Below are 18,297 nucleotides of genomic sequence, written 5' to 3'. Positions count from 1 at the left end.
TACTTTCTTTTTACTTCAGTTAAATGAATTATTAAATAAGATCATTATTAATAAATTAACAAATATTTACTAGATTGTGTATTAAATTAAATATTCTAAATTGTTTGTTACATTTTATTCAATGCTTTATTTTACAGAAATAAAAAAGAAAATAATTATTTTTTATTTTAATTATTAATTTTCTTTTAGTTTCTATTTTACTTTTGTTAAATAAATTACTGAATGATATATATCTTATAATAAATTAACAATACCCATTAGATTGTGTATCCATTAGAATTAAACATTCTAATACGATATAAATTTTCATACGAAATTTACTAAATCCGTGGAATTCTAGTGAAATATTTTAAAAAATGAATTTAAAAATTGAAAATTGAAAACGTGAATTATCACTGACTTATAGAAAGTGATGATTTGGATCGAGGAAGTTGAGCGGCAGACTTGTGTGACCTAGACAGGCACGTTCTGAAACTAATTTTGGCTAACTCGAGATTTCACTGTCGTAAGATTTATAGAACGATCCGCGCGAAGATTGAGTTTTAGGTGCTCATAAATTATTGAGCTTCGTTGGAAATGCGAACGTCGTGTGCATTCAGCGTTCTAATTATCACTTTACATATACCTATCAGCTAGCTGTCGGATACACTTTCGGCCTTGATTGAAATTAGTTCATCTGAGAAGCACACATTGCATTTCTATACGTATAAAGTAAAATCCGTATAAAAAAGTGACGCTAAAAAATATATTAATTTAAAATAAGAAATTTCCAAAAAAAAGTAAGAGATTGTGTTTAAATTTTTAATTAAACTGAAAATACTTGTTATTAGTAAGAATCAAATTAATTCAATTACGTCAAATGCGAATACATGCAAAATAAATTGAAAATTCAAAAAATAATATAATAAAAATAATATAATAAAAATTATGAATTTTACGAATTATCTTTCTTAGTCTTGATTCAATAATATATAACTTTTATTAGCGAAAGCTACATAAGAATAAAAGCAACAATTTTATTTTGTTATATTGAAACAATCTTCTTGTAATGATTTATTTGACGGAAATTATACGTATATCATATTTCCTGATGAATATAATTTTGAATTTATAATACTGAAAAGACATTTATGAAGATTTCTATATAAAACGGAACCAAGTTTAAATGAATTCGCTATGGCAATCTCCGGGATAAAACACTGAATCTGTATTTCCATTTTTAAATATTAAGGATCTTTAATAAATAAGTATTTATAAGTTAACGTGAATATTATACAGGCAATATAAAAATTGTATAATTTTTTTTCTATTTTTTATGAAAACTTGAGTTTCTTATAAATTCTGCTAGACTTAAAGTATACGAATTAAAATTTTCTTAGAACATCATCGTCATAAAATCATAAACATTCAATTTACGTTGCAATTTACCACACAATTGTATTCATCTGTTAATCAAGAAAGTCATTATCATCACAATAGTCGTATTCTGCACACACTCGTATCCGCATATTTTTCGTACCAAAGAACAGCGACAATGAAAGGCCTTTCGTAATCATGATGTTTATTCGCGTATTCGTTAGGGGAGAACGAGCTGTCTCTAATTCGAGACTCAAGAGTCAAGGATTAATTGAAGGCAACAATTAATTTACGATGTTGAATTAACTTGCGACAACTTTGACAAACTGCCAGGGATGAAAGATGAAGTGAACAGAAGCACTATAAATAAAGACGTGATGGAGACGTGAAAGAACGAGCTCGCGAATGACGCAAAAGTCGAGCGAAAATGGTTGGGGCTGCAACGAGAGTAGTGAGAGAAGAGATCGAGAGAGAAAGGCTCCGGGACAAGCCAGAAACACCATATCGTCTCGAATTAGTTGCGCCGGATTTACTCTGACGGATCAGAATTTTTTAATCTCCACCAGAAATCGCGAATTATTCTCCAAATTATTTTTGGGATTATGTCTGACATACAGAAAAGTCGTATGAATTACAGGATTATTCTTTTTTATCAGTACCATACATGTCACACGTGTGCAATGACAATGATAATGAAATTCTTATTGATACTAGTTGCTTAATTAGAATTTTTACAATTGTTATTATTATAGTAAAATTGAGAGATCTTAATAATATTTATATGAGATATATAGATATATTTGGAATTTTTTCGCATCCTTTAGTATGTATTAAATTAATATTGCTATAGTAGAATTTTTGTACACAAGATATGAAATTGAATTTAAAATTTTAGTAGTTAAAATGCGCATTCACATTTATACATTATATCTTGGCGTATTTTAAATTTAAATTCTTAGTTATTCCGTTCCGTTTTCCAATATAAACCTTTAATATAATCCACTTCTTTTTTTATATCTTTTTTTATTCAGCACATATAAATATAAATTATTTTATTTTAGTATCCATGCTAGGCTGTACAATAGCCTAGCAGGGATACGGAAAGTTTTCAACGCTTTCAATGTAGAAAATATATTAGTACGATAATAGATAATAAATCCATTTAGGTTAAGAAACATGTATCATTGTTATCAGTTTGTCGATGATACGCCTCATCGCGTCGCATATTTTTACAATCACGTCTGTTTAATGATCTATTCTAATATTCGGATGCAATCGGCACTGAACCATTTACTCTACTTATAGGGCGAGATATATCATCGACATATATGACTTCTCCATTCAAGTTCTATATTTCGAATCTATTAATGATATCCAATATTGTAGCTACTTTTAATTTACAATAACATATAATAATGTTTTTTTATAATTATTATCATATTTACAATATTACACATTTTAATATCGATTTTATTATGGAAGCAGCAATTTGCATAATTAGGTCTATAACTATTCACATAATATGGAATATAATAATAAGATATAGATAATGAATAATATAACAATTCTAATTTTTTTATATTTATATTTTTAATATTTGTTATATTAATGTCTTTTTATATTTCTATATAAAAAGGACTTTAGTCGAGTTAAGAAATAAGACGAGCTAAGGAATAAGATGAGTCTCCGATCTTTTATTTGATGCATAGACGAACTGTTCGATCAGTGTCGAACGATTTCGAACAGACTTCCTTGCCCTGCCTTTTCTACTTTGTCTCCGTCTTACCGCTTTCCACCTAGTTCCTCTGTTATAAAGTGGCATACACCCGCCGACTCTTATCGGCACTTCGCAAGAAATCGATATGAACGCTGCACCGCCCGCGACATGGGTCGGGCCTGTATCCAAGTCCATTTTGGTCAATGTACTTTCGTTGTGCGTGATTCACATTCGCGATATCGTAGAATATTCTATTGCGATTATTAATTCTAAATATGATAATACCATATAAAATGTATCTCTCAAATATATACGAAATATTAGGCAGCATCTCTAAATCCATTTGAATTCTCGATATTGCGTTCTATTTGCTGTAATACGGAAATGGTATTAGGTCAGCAGTCCAGTCCCATAGCACTAACCGCAATGGCATACTCCGACGGAAATGCAGCTAATGTATTAAGGTAATAACGTAGATGAAATGATATATTCTGGATAGGCCATATGCGAATAATCGGGACAACTGATTTTCTTATAATATATTCTCCTATTCTCTCTCTCTCTTTCTCTCTCTCTCATCATACACAATATATATATATATATAAAATACATATTATTACTAATATATATATTATATAAATTTCTAATCGTAATAAGATTTTATGATAATTGAACAATATAAGTTTGGAGAAATATGTAGATAATAACATCAGTAATATAAGGAAATATATAATATATAATTAAAGGATAGACTAAATATATATATGTATATATATATATATATATATATATATATATGTACATATATATGTAATGAATTTAAACAGAATTTAATTTACAAAATATGCATTAATTTTTATTGTTATTTTTTATTTTGCTATTTGTCATACTTATTACAATTATAATAATAAAAGGAATATTAATAAGAAACTAGAATATATATAATATAAAGTAATTGCTTTACATATAATATGATACAATACTTACTTAGTATATAACGATTTTAATCGGTTTTTTGGAATATTATATTTTGCTAATTGAATTTTATTTTATAATTTTTATCTTTCGAAAATATTGAAAAAATATGAATGTGATACTTATTACGTAATTACGATCATCAACGTGCGAAACAATTAACGCAAAGCTAATTTGATGATTAAATGGAAACGCAATTAAGTTACAAGTAGGTATATGTAAACGCAGTTTGATGTTGTTAGTTAGTTTAGCCAATGCGTATCATCGAGCTTCCGTGTATATGTCTAGCTATCACTTTAGCAGTCCGGTTTCATCGTACCGGAGATATGGGCAACGTATTAAGATAATCACGTGGAGGAAATTGGGACATTCAGATTGAACCGCTTGCGAATGATTGAGTCACGCAATATTCATGTCTCAACCGCGCGTATAGAACTCGATGATTGAACGTTGCAACGATGGATTAATAATCTTTGAAGTTAATGTATAAAATATTTGTACGTTTGATTTTTGGGTCTTGTTATTCCATGCATAGTAAACATCAATATATATAATTACAAAGTACAGAAAAATTAACGATAACTTTCACATTTTAGAATTTATATACAATAAAATATACAACTAATTCTGTAAAATTCTGTATTAAATAATTCAATATAACTAAAAAAATTGTTGATATTTTTTATTTAAAAATTGATTAAATTAAAACATCGCTTAAAATATGCTTAATTAAATTAAAATCGAAATACTGGAATAATTATCTACTATCTACGTGTTACAATAATAATTATATTTATTTTCGTAAAAAATCTGTATTGTATTTTAATCCGATCGACATCTTCGTATAAACGCGGAATCCTATTACCCGTTTACACAGAGGAATAACGTTTTCATATTTTCCAACTTTATGGGATGATACGAGCAAAATACTTTTGTTGCTGCAAAGTAGGAGCGCTTCCTCGCGTCGGATAAGAGTGACGTAGATAGACGTCAGTAAGAAGAAGAGTCCCTTGCTTACGCCCATCTTTGACGGGATGCGTATTACTTATTTATATTCATTCCATATTACGCTTCAAGACGTGATACATGAGAAAATTTTAAATTCTGAAAAACAAATTTTTGGAGAGCATGTTTTCTCGTGGGTGTCGTAGAAAATAGGTGTCGTAAGAAATATTTTGTGTCGTTACCAGACTAGTACGTACCAGATTATTCTTTGATGCCGCTATGAGTTTACACTATCTCGCGGTAGATCGACGTAGATACATGATGTCAATATTGTCATCCTTTGATGCGTAGAGCCTGGCATAGAGCTACATCTACGTTGGAACAAACTCGGTGTAATAAGGAGTTGTATTTTTTTGAAATTGTGCTAACGTGGAAAACAATAATTTCTTGATCTTTTTTTTTTTTAATATAAGATAGAATAAAGGATAGATCAGATATTGCCATCATTTTAAAGGGCAGTAACAAAAAACGTACGCATGTTCAAAGTCAATAAATAAGAAAACATCCGTCTCGTCTACGAATTTGCTAGCATTCGGTATACATAAGTCGTAAGTGTAAGCTTGCGCGATTTTGGAAGTACATGTATACAGTATATATATCAAGTTTTCTATCTCAACTAGTTTGTCGAAACAAGTTAACTTTGTAATTAGGTTCTAGGCATATAGTTACTTTATTTAAGAGGTTGTAAAGATGGAATTTTCATTTTCCAAAACATTAAGATCTCCAAATTTTTCGTAATTACTTGAGATTTCGTATCAAGTTGCTTGATTAGGTATACATTCTGCAATTAATTGAATGGTCGCAAAGAATGGTCACATTCTTTCCATAAAAAAAGAATGTACTCTATAAAGATTTTTATATAGAGATAAAATTACAAATTATATTTCAAAACACAATTAACTTCTTAATTAAATCCTAGGTATAATCTATTAAAAAGATTCAGTAAAACAAGATTTTTCAAAACGAGAGATAAGATATATCTCCAAATTTTTATAATGAATTAAGATTGTTTCTAATCGCTAGACCAGGCATAGATTTTGTAATTTATATATTCGAATGCTTGCATGAAATGTCAAATTCTTTTCATAAAAAAAATGTTTACTCTATAAAAATCTTCATAAAAAAATAAAATTATTAGTTATACTTGAATTATTAATTCCCTTTTTTACGCGAATTCTGAATAGATTTTAAAATTGATGTAATTATATATGTAATTATTTTTATAACGTTAATATATTTTCAAATATAAAAATAAAAATTCTTATTGTTAATATATTATTTCAAACTATTTATTTGTACAAAAATTATTTTACTTGAAATGCTGAATTTTTTGTGGAATTACGTCTTGAAAACTATATAGTTCTTCGTGTAATCCTCCGTTATATCTCGCCGTTCATCTCTCAAATAACTTTGAGAGTTGATTTTATTTTATAACGTCATCCTTTCGTATAGGTTTTACTTTTCCAATAACATATAAAGATCTAGAAGATGGATTGGACATCTTGAACAGATATAAAAGAAACTAAATGCTTTCGTGTCAAAACTGAGGAATAGGCTCTTATAGATATCTCTAGAGGAAAGATCGTAGCATTTTGACTCTAAGAAAACACATAGATAATATAGTAAAATATATAGTTTGTATAAAAGTAGCGATTACTTTTTATGTAATTATTTTCAAGTAATGAGAGTCAAATCTTTTCAACCAAGAAATAATTAAAATTGGCATTTGATTTTTTTTAATATATAAAAGTTCTTCAATATTGATGTAATTTACTGTATTTCTCTCTTCTAACGAATATTATATATTGATATGTGCGCGTGCAAATATTATATATTAAATATTATATATTGATTTAATAACTTTCGTGCGGTTGGATTGACATACCTCTTGTATTCTATTCAGGCCCAGCCCTATATCGAGCTGTTTGCACGCGAATGCACATTTAACATACATACACACATATACACGCGCGTGTTTAAAATACATACTCGTACATTTAAAGTGCACGGATCCGTGCACGTAACTTTTCTATTATTCTCCGCAGACGGCTTTCTCGGCTGTCTCGGTTACATCTCTTCTGCGATGCGTTGCGAGTTTTTAAACGAACCACCCGCAATAAACCGACAATAATATCACCGCTTTTCCGCCGATCTCAGTTTTTCCAAGATCGATAATGTCTGCATGCAGCGGTTTCCTCAACGTAAAGCAGACACGAGCGGAAAACTCTCTCGACGATTTGCTCTCGGAATTTTGAGCTTATAATTTATGACTATGAGAACTCCACGCCGACTGCGTTACATCGTGGCGTGCATAATGCACACGTGAACGAAGTCTGTATAATATTCGTACATGCATACATTCACAATTAGAAAATATGTTTTTAACACATTTCATGTGCTCCAAACAATCCAGCCAAATTTTTGTATTAATTTAATACAAGAATATGTTAGAAAATAATACAAATATTATATAAAAAAGTTGATACAAAAAGTAATTCTGATACAATTTGGAAACAAATTGTAGAAACACATTTTTTCACTAATATTAATATATTAAATTAACACGTACATCTTTTATTCGTTTATCTTAGAATTTACGTTTTAAAATATATCATTTTTATATTATTTGTTTATTTATTTATAAATTGTATTATTTTAACATTAACATAACAAATAAATGATGACGCATTTTTCAATCAGTTTAATACAAAATATTTGAATGTAACCCAATTACATTATATTAAATTATCATTCGAATATATTAAAAATTTATCATGAAAATTTTAATAAAGATCGATTTTAACATAAGAACAAAATGTTTTTCTAGTGTTTATTTAATGAATACCTACATAGACACATGACATAATAATGACATATTACTTTAAAAATCAGAATATTTCAAAATTAGAGAGTTACTTTTTATCCGAGACATGGAAATATTAACAGAAAGAATACATTAATGTCGTGAAATTATAATGTACGCATTTACAGAGTAAATCTGCAAAGTAAATCTGCAGGAGCAAAAGCAAAATAAAACTCTTTGCAAAGTATATACAACGAACAGGATAAAAATTAACTAGTAATAATGTGAGAAATTAAACAGATAATCTCAACCGCGTAATGAAATGATTAAGATTATAAAATGTAAAGGGTTTTCATTTATTACATTTCGAAATGCAATACTTCTACAATTTATTACTTAGATTGACAGCACTACTGAATCCAGTTTATTTATCGAACAATTAGTGAACTATATTCCGCGGTACAGAACTTACAATTAGTAGGTGCGAAGTGACGGAAAGCATAACTTCGTTATTCACTCTCGCAAGTTGGCGAACATTATACAGACCACGTTCAACCAATACCTGAATTAATACGAGAATTTATACACTGCATTGGTGTGTAGATATTCTTCCGGAAATAACATGGCGATACTTCGTCGGCTACGAACCTCTTCCCAAAGCAAATCAAGCACCAAGTCTGTTCTGCATATAAAATGTATTCGTAAAGAATCTCACGTCCCGGCAGAGAGGCAGACACTTTGCACGTAGCTACGCAATACTTTTCGAGGCGCATCTCGCGGTAGGTATACTTTATGGCGGTCGACTATGCAAGGGGCCGAGTATCAATTCGCGAGAAAAATTAATGTCCCCCCATCGGCGAGGTTGAATCGCTACACCCCGTGCGAGATATTGGCAGGCGTATGTTCGGTGGAAGAAATACTTTTCTAATAAGAAATATTACCGATGTGCATGCTCATACATATCAACGATATTTGTTAGGATACGATCTGACATATTACCACAAGAGAAAATAATGTTTTACTGTTCTACGTTTTTTACTGTTTTTTAAACTTATAATACAATATGTAATTTTAAAAGTAGAACTTCGAAAAGCATTTTGGAAGACACTTTTAAAAATCTAATGAAATTAAAATTTAATTGCAAAGTCGATTCAAAAAAGGGAAGTTGCGAATTAAATTTAATGGTTTTTAAAAAAGTTTATTTAAATAATTAATTCCTTGTGTTTATCGACCGACGTATATCATAAGTAGAATAGAATTAAGTTTTAAAGCAACAACGATAGAAAAAGATAACACTGCAATATTTAATAGCATTATAGAAGTGTGCTCGCAAAGTAGAATATTTAGATCACATTCATGATTATCTTAGCACGTGCTACAACGTAATGGCTACAAAAGTGCCATCTTCTAGCGTATGATGTGAAAACTGGGGAGCGAATGCTTGCATGATGCATTAAGTGCGGCAATGTGACGCAGGACACACGTTTTTTATCCATACTTTTTTATCGTACCGCCTCGTGCTTGTAAGAGCCATGCTTGTGTGGCGTAAGATGCGGAGACAGTTTGTTACGTGAAGTTTCTTTCGAATGCCGAGAGGTGTACATGAATTCTACATGAAGAGGCCCTGGCGCCGTGTATATGCGGTTTGCGAGAGAACGGCGTGCCTGCTTCACCAAGTTGTACGTTGCAACGGTAAATTTGCATCGGCCATTTCTCGCGATGCGTCTCTCTTTCGATGCTTCTCGAAATGCTCAAGGCAGAGTCCGGTCAACACGACATGTTTACATACGTAATTAAACTGTACTCAATAAATTAATGATAAATAATTCTAATATTTTATGCGCTCTTTGAGATACGATCGAATTATCTGTAATTATACTAGAAAAATTTCTATTTTTTTTAATGCTAAAATAACCTGATAACGTTTCTTATAGTATTGTTGGCGTTGATTTCATATGTTTATTAAATTTATAAGAAGTACAAGGTTTTTGAGTAACATGCATTTAAAAATCCTTTATTTTTATCTCTTCTACTTATACATATAAATAAATGATTTATAGGGAATAACTACTGATTTTAACATAATTTCCTGCATAATTATAAAAGGCTTCAAACAAAAATATATTATTTTAATTAATTAAGAGAAAAACCTCGTACAAGCTATTAGCAAAATGTACAAATTTTTGAAAAGAGATGTTGGTTACAAAAATTAATTGGAGCCCGTAAGATAAATTTTAATTTTATTTTCAGAATTAACATAAAAAAGTATAAATTAATCAAAATTATCCATTTAACAAAATCATTGTCGACTAGTAATATTTAATTTTATGTTAATGATGTCATGTCGAATTCTCCTTAAAGAAAAAAACAGTGCATTATTAAAATCAACTCAAAATTGTGATTAGATTAAATTCTGATTTACGACTACAAAAATCTCGGTTTTTTTAAATTCAAGTTTTTATTAATATTGTCTTGTTATTATGAAAATTTTTGAAATTATTACTAATATGAAGACATTATTGTTATTGTATCATAAATTTGACGTTCATTCAAGCTGATCAAAATAGATGTCTTTCAATATTTTCAATACTTCCAATGCTGCGACGCAAAGTCGATATTACCGGGTTTTCTTCGCGATTATCATACATGTCGCGTTGTGTCGCATTATATTTTCATATTTTATGACAACTGGAATATTCTTATATGGAATATGTTCATTTTGATTCTCACTTTGACAGTTTTTGTTTCTATTCTATTTAAATCTGTGCGTTAGAAAGTGTAGATGCATCAAATAAGTATGATTTAAAAAAATCATAAATCTTAAATGCCTTACAGCTATAATTATAGTTTAATAAATAATATGATATTCTATTAAACCAATTTAATTAAATTCTTTTTGTTATAAATGTTCCATACACATTCTATAAATACATATGCAACTATACATTTATAAATTAGTCCTTAATATAAATATTTAACATCTATTAAAACTTTTAAATAACTGGATATATATTAAAAAATCAAACAGGATTTTTAGATATATAAATCAAAATCTTAAGATAAATCGCAAAATAAACTTTGTTCGTAGTACGATTCGATGTTTTTACAGCAGCTCAGCAAATTTTGCGACTTAAGCTATTCGACAATATCCCTGTTTAGAAACTTAAACCGTTCTCGGGAGCTTAGCTCGGCACTTTTCTATAGCTGTACAACTAGCGGTGGGTCAACATAGGGGAGAGGTTGGCGACCGGAAGGAGAAGAATGGTAAGAGGTAACAGCAAGCACATAACGGAAATTGCCATTAAGGTCACAGTTCTATTGGGACTAGCGGCGGCTAATCAATTTGCAGTCATTTGCCGATAGTTTTGGGGTAGTAGAGTCTATGTACGAGTGACATTTACAACTGAAACGACTTCCGGCACACAGTATCATAGTTATGTACCGCTGTTTGAAGCTTAACAGCAATTCCCGATATATCCGCGCTCATGCGTTTACTATTTCAAGCGATGTCTCGTATTCAAGTTCGCTCAGTGCAATTTATTTAATGCTAATACCACTATCACATATAAAATTTTAGTTGGGAAGAACATTATTTTCGGCATTGTGTTTCGCGAATATAATACAAAAAGCGAGTTTGTGAATTATCAATTTTCTTATTAATGTAATGTGTAGAAGCAAGATATATGAAAATTAGTAATTTATTTTAAAGCTCCTTACTCTGCATCATGCGTAGTTAAACCAAACTGGGAGAGAAATCTTTATGCCAGTACTTACTTCTAAAGTGGGATAAATCATTTAGTCTTAACGGTTTATTAAAATTTGCATAAATCATATTTTGATCACATCGAAAGTCAGAATATTTAATACTTTGGACTTATTCTACTTTTTTCGAAGGTTAAAATGGCTTAGTTTTTTATGTGTTTGTATTTAATTGTAAATATATTTGTGAAATTAGTGATCAAACGACACATTGGATTATTTGTATTTATATGCAAAATACTTTTCAATGCATGGCACATTTTGTTTTTGTCAGACCACATAAAATGCAATTGACTGAAACTATTGCGCAAATAGAGGTCAAATCGATAGTATCTGTAGGACACGCGCGTACACTCTTGGCAATCATCGGGTCAACGATCGCTTACTCGATTCGCGTTACTAAGCGAAACCAATGTGGCGTAACAGCCAGATATTTTACAGTATACTGTACTTGGGGATGAACGAATTAAATGATATTCGAAGTTTGTATTTCTATCTATGACTTATATATTATATTAAAAAATTACAATATATCTTACGCTAGTTAAGGAGTTCATTCTCAATGTTCAAATTGTGCACCTCAGAACCATCAAGTATTCATGATCAATTTACTGTTGTATGCGTTGAAGATGGCTTAAATATAAGTCAAAACGTTCGTATGTATTGATAACCAAGAAATTATGTATATATTACTTATATGTAATAATATATGTGAATAGATATATGCTAAAGTCAAGCTCTCAATTATCCTTATTTTACTTCATAATTAATTTTATATCTTATAATATCTTATATTGTAATATTTTATAATTCTGAATCTTGACAAATAAATCTCACGTTAAAATAATATGACAACTGAATGACGTAATAAAATTCATAAATTGACAAGGTATTATTTGATCATGAATATTACAAGATTTTATTTTATCGTGAATCTTAATTTGTGTATCAAATGCATTCCTCGGTTGTTTAATCTGAATATTATTCCGAGAAATAATGTCATCCTTTTTACTTTGAAACATTTTGAATAGTTTATTACAACTTTACGTAACAAAATTTTATTAAAAGTAGGTATATCAAAGTTCATCATAATATACCCGTATTACTAGGAGCCGCTTTCGCTTCGCAACTCGTCGAGTAAAAAGCGAATAGCCTCACGAAGATGGCTTCCGACAATTCAACGAACAGTAATACGGCTTTCTTGGAAAAAGGCATTTCTATAGAACGAGCTTTTTCACCGGTCGCGACAAAGTGCGTATCCCGACACGTCGTCATACCTGCCGTTTCGTAACGTTAATCCGCGCTGCGATCATATAAAAGCGCAACACGAAAATGACGGTCATTTCTCATCTCCTCGCGTAACTCGTCTGCGGTATCAGAGAGTCATCCGATGCATCCTACCAATCGGGAAATATCGTGGTGTCGATGTATCGTACATCATGCATAACCTTGCACCTTGAATTTACAGTAACCATGCGCGGCGGTAGGCTCGCCTAAGCGCGCATTAAACTTATATTACGAGCCCGCGGGTATACTTTGACATGTCTCGGGATGTGTGTGAGTGATGGCCTATGTATTCTCACTTGGGACGAGTATACGCGCACGTACGAAGCCTGTGAAAATTCCACGTAATGTATTCTCGACGAGAGAGAGAGAGAGAGAGAGAAAGATATGCACATATAGGAAATTTATATTGGGACTTAATTACGTAACCGCGATTCGTTGTGAAGCCGGAGATGTCTTATTTTAAATTAACATTCCTGAAAACCAGAAAGTTTATTTAAGTCAACGAAATGCAATATATTACGATATTTCATATTAATTTATGGAAAACCTTTCTATCGTGTGGATTGTAGTGTAATGTTATTTTTAGAATCACATTAACTTTTAAATCGATAATTCGAGAGCCTTGGAAAATTTGAGCCTTGGAAAATCTATTGTAGTAATGTATTGTACAAAGTGTAGATGTAGGTAAAATTTATTAATAAAACGAATATACTTCGAATGTAAATATGCGCATATAAATAAAAGTGTATAGTTGTTTCCTTCATGTACAGACTCGTAGTTACGGATAGATGGATGGCTGTTAGTAGAGATTTAACCGCATTGCCATCCTTACATGTGTGGTATACGTTGGTGAATTGTGCCGGCGGCGCAGTCAACGAACGCATTTACGTACACTAAACATTAATCAGAGATACACGCAAAGGTACCAATCATCGATGTACTGATCGAAACCCGTTTCCGTTTCGTTTATAAGTTGCATGGTATCGTACGACTTAATGCCTCAAAGGTGTCACAAATTTCAATTCGAATTTTGCCAAACGAATTGCTTAAAATAGATACGATAAATTGATAAACTACTCTTGAATGAATTGGCACATGATACATAAAAGCTTTTTAATCGTCGTGTCTAAAATTAATTAAATCTTTTACAAATGATTGATTTTAATGATAATAGATACATGATAATAGGAGACATGACTTTTTTTCTGAATTTTCTAATTTTTGGAGAGTCAGTAAAGAATACACACAGTAAAAAACATTTTGTATTTATGTTAAAACGAATACTTGTTAAAATTTTTGTATTTAATTTTTAATACATCTGAGTTTTAATTTAACATAATATGACTGTGTTATTTGAATATTTTGTGTTAAACTAAAATTTAACATTATTTTAGTATTAAAATAACACAATTATAGATAAATAAACAAATAATATAAAAATAATGTGGTAATGTTTTAAAACATAAATTCCAAGAATAAATGAATAAAATGTGTGTGTTGATTTAATGTATTATAAATGTTAATCTCACTAAAAAAATACGTTCTGTACAACTAGTTACATATTTTATATGTAAAAAGATACAGATATTTTGTATAATTTTCTCTTTGTAACAGTAAATATCTGTTAAATCTATATGTTTGCCTAAATTAAAATGTAAAAGCAGCTCTAATTTCAGTTAAATTTAACATTATAAATGTGTTAATGTAACCTAAAATTTGTTTTTAAATTGTGTCAAAGTATTACGCTTCTTGTATTATTGTAATTTTTTACATAGTACTTGTACTGCTTTCTAACATATTCATCTTATGTTAAATTAACACAAAAATTCGGGTGGACCGTTTGAGACATGTGAAATGTGTTAAATTTAACATATATTTTTTTACTGTGTACCATCATATATAAGTATATAATTTATGTTTTCAAATAAGCACAAAACACAAAATACAAGCTATCATATGCATATTACAAAACGAAAAAAAAAAAACGAAAATGCCAATTTGAAAAGAGTTCCAGTGCAAGAGTAAATTTGCGTGTTGTTTGTATAATTCGGTGAAACGAATTTTCGTTTATGTGCGGTCGGTATATGCCAGTCTTTTTTTCACTTCTGCGTGCGATCGCGGGTGAAACTCGTTTTTGTCATGGCTCGTCTGCATTATGCTCGAGTACGGATACAATGACAGACAAAACGAATCGTTGAGATAATTGTCGGTTGAACCTCGGGTTGAATGACTTCTCCCACGAAAGAGGACGCCGTTGCCAATGCGCGTCCGGCGCATTCGGAAGGCTAAAGATTATACGTGACTTTAGTATACGAAGAGTTATGAGAGATCCTTTTAACCCACGTCATAATTTACACAGTAAATAAAAGTCAGATGAATATTACGAATGTATGAAGTGATGTGTTTAATAATGAAATGGTGCTTATCATATTGTTACATGTATTATCTAGCAAAAAAATAATATCAATATATATATTTTTGAATCTTTAAATTAAGTGATACAATTTAGAATAAAATAAAAATGGAAGATTTGATTAACAAATGAAAGTACTATATTGTGTCGGATTTGTTAAATCTATGCGAATTTCATCAATTTCAATCAAATATTCCATTTTATAGAGACTAATGCTAATACACTAGATTGGTTTTTGCGAGTTGAATTTATATATTCATGGCAAATAAGAAAATTGTATCAATTTGCTAAAATGAGTCCTTGTTATACATCTGATATTATTTGTAATAACAATTTCGTTATCCCTGTAATTATATTTTTATTTTTCGGAATAATTTATTTATTTGCGTAGAGAAAGGTTTTATTTTAGGATTAATTTAGGGAAACAACCAATTTAAAAATCTTTATAAAATTTGATATGCGTATATATTTTTTAATTCTAATTAAATACAAGGAATATTTAAATATCGAAGCTTAAGTTTTATCATTATTGTTGCAAAAGTAAAATATTTAATGCTCCATGAACGTTTGGCTAGGAATTCAATTAATGTTATGGGAAGTAAAAAGTTAACGTGAGTTAGTTTATGTGAGTTAAAGTAAAAAGTTTCCAATATCGTTTTCGATTTTATCTGCAATGCTTGCTATGGAGGTTATCGATATCGCATTTTTAGGAATCCATAACTGAAAGGAAGCTACGATAGCTCTAGTGTACTTCCTATACCTACAACAGCCAGGAGCAAATTGCCATATTGAGCAGTTGAAAAGCTCGGCGAGTCGCGAAGCTTCATTTCCGTTCGAAGTTCCCCATCGGCGATTATGAGCTGCGAATTCTCGAATCATCCGACATGAACGTTTGCGACCGAGGCGTTGACCTCCGTAATTGCAATCGCGAATTTCATGTGCAGGTGCAGGTGCGTGCTCTGCCTCCAACATCGAGGACGTTTAATACCTTCGGCGAATAATTTCGCAACCAAGAAAAAACCACGACGCGATGCGGGAAAGCGTGCGCACGCGCGCGCAGAAATTCTTTTGCAAAAATGCGGCAAGAAAAATAAAGCTCAACTATCCCGGACGCACCGAACCATCGGCATGCGATATATAAATGTAAATGAGTGGTGCTTTCGTGGTATGTGCAATTAAGAGATTATGAAATTCTTCCTTATCGGAACATCCTTCTCGTTCACTGTACTGTCGTCTCTCCTCTCCTCTCCTCTCCCCCCCCCCCCTCCGGCCCCACCTCTGTCTCATCATCTCCCTCCTATTCCGAGTTTTCCGGTTTATGATTTATGGCCCGAAAACGTGTGATGAAATTATACAATTATTTCAACGCTTGTTGAATTTCGAATCACGTTTGCACAAAGTGAAAACTGTCAATTATCAAGTGGTTAACACATCGAAACAAACGACAAATGATTAATGCCTGTAAATTGATCAAAAAGTGTAAGCTTACACTTTGTATGTTTTTTTGCATGATTTTTCACAAAGCTTACTTTCCATTATTGGAAATTTGAATAAAAAATATAAAAGAATTGTGTAATTTTTCCGATAAAATCGGGATTACAATTTATTAATTTTTGTTAATTGCTACTTTTTGATAGATTTGATTTTTTACGATATTATTTTACGAGAAAATACCAAACTGATCTCGAACGGCATAAAAACTCGTTTCACCGTAACATCCACATATTTCTATCGATTATATGTTTCGGCTTGCCTCCCCTCTCTCTTTTTTCTAGAAGATAAAAATATAAACAGAGGCAGAGGTACCTAGCGGATCGGAAAAATCTGATGGCAAGAGAGCGTGAAAAATGAAAAATAAATAACATCTTTTCACAAGGGTATTGTTACAGAGGTTGAGGCGCCGCTTCAAAAGGGTTTGGCAGATACCAATCAATATCATGAAATATAATCTATACACCACTTGATATATTCGTGTAGAGCATCGCACAATTAATATTCGTTTACATAGACTCGAAACAGTTATATCGATGCTCGAGTAACATTATACTCTGCTTTTGTACATGTCAAACAATATTTTTATATATGCAATATATTTAACAATTTTTTTACAAAATTATGTTAATAAAGGAGCATGAAGTTCAATCAGTATCTTGGATACACGGCTTTATGTAAGTGCTTCTCAGCGCGTTCCACAGGAAATTAAATGACAACGGTCGGACCGTGTCGCGCATTTTTACAAAATCCACCTCCGTTCTTTCTCATAGCGGAATACCCCTATCTTTCCTCTCCTGCAACAGTAAACTCGAACGCGAAGGAGACAGAAACGACGTCAAAAATACATGGAAAATGGAACGCTGCAAGCTATTCTTTTTATAAAGCCATACGCGCGCGCGTGGTGTGCCTCGAGACAATGCTCGGAATAAATCCGATCGGGATCGATTTGGTGATAGAAGGTCTGCCATTATACGCATGTAGCTCGGAGCTATCTCCGGCACACGGATGCAACTACTGGCAGCTACAAGGCTATTGATTACCGATCATGTGTGCGAGCGGTGCGTAAGGCCGATCTTATTTGACCCGCGTTACATTTCGAATCGTCAGTCAAAAAGACTAACATGTGTGTATTCAATGATATCGATAGTGTCGCTTTAAGCTATCCGCTACCATCGGATTACTCGCGGGATAGTTAACATGTTGATATTTAGTTGCGTTAGAGTACTATCATTAAATTCACGGGAATTTCAGAGATCTGCAATGCTGAAACGCGATATTCGCACGAACTTTGCGAGAAGAGCATTTCGCTACGTTTTTTTTTTGTATATACCTCACGGTGCGCTAACTGGAAAGTGAATGTGTTGATATCAAAATATATTTAAGTAATCTAATTTTTATTAATATTATTCTTCCAAAACTTTGTTTCAAGTATTTGTATATAGATTTAAGTTTTTAAATTTTTTATTTTTCAACATAATATGGAAAATT

At 31.1% G+C, this 18,297-nt stretch overlaps 1 protein-coding gene and 1 pseudogene across 6 annotated transcripts in view; one reads left to right on the top strand and one right to left on the bottom strand.

Moving 5' to 3' along the window:
- Nucleotides 1–18,297, top strand: part of LOC105150873 (uncharacterized) — a 157,736-nt gene that overhangs the window by 13,392 nt on the left and 126,047 nt on the right. The gene's annotated exons all lie outside the window — the stretch shown is intronic.
- On the bottom strand, nt 2,429–8,690 carry LOC147907545 (uncharacterized; annotated as a pseudogene). Its single transcript, XR_015547226.1, has 4 exons — nt 8,505–8,690; nt 5,251–8,418; nt 4,865–5,152; nt 2,429–3,314 (listed from the first exon to the last, which is right to left on the bottom strand). The product of XR_015547226.1 is annotated as an uncharacterized LOC147907545 (transcript).

This window comes from Acromyrmex echinatior, chromosome 13, assembly GCF_024713525.1.
Source record: "Acromyrmex echinatior isolate Ae372 chromosome 13, ASM2471352v2, whole genome shotgun sequence".
In the NCBI taxonomy this organism is placed as follows: domain Eukaryota; kingdom Metazoa; phylum Arthropoda; class Insecta; order Hymenoptera; family Formicidae; genus Acromyrmex; species Acromyrmex echinatior.
This window is presented reverse-complemented; position numbering and strand designations above follow the sequence as displayed.